Raw genomic sequence first — 201 nt, forward strand, 5'->3', positions numbered from 1 at the left:
TGCCAAAAAAAAATGCTACTCGCTGATCGAAAGTTTCAGGAAAAGGGGGAGGAAAGATTAATAGAAATAAAATTGTTGAAATATTAATATGAATAATTTATTTTTCTTTTGTAATAAGAATGATATGAAGCAGACATCGATACTAATAAAGAAATAGAAAGATACGAACAAACAGACATGGATATACATACAGACATCCCG

The 201-nt window shown here is 29.4% G+C and overlaps 1 protein-coding gene across 1 annotated transcript in view; it reads right to left on the reverse strand.

Annotated features, from left to right (window-relative positions):
- Window positions 1-201, reverse strand: part of LOC119586974 (SUN domain-containing protein 2-like) — a gene marked incomplete at its 3' end in the record, with an annotated part of 101,773 nt that overhangs the window by 3,618 nt on the left and 97,954 nt on the right.

This window comes from Penaeus monodon, chromosome 22 (genome assembly GCF_015228065.2).
Source record: "Penaeus monodon isolate SGIC_2016 chromosome 22, NSTDA_Pmon_1, whole genome shotgun sequence".
Classification (NCBI taxonomy): domain Eukaryota; kingdom Metazoa; phylum Arthropoda; class Malacostraca; order Decapoda; family Penaeidae; genus Penaeus; species Penaeus monodon.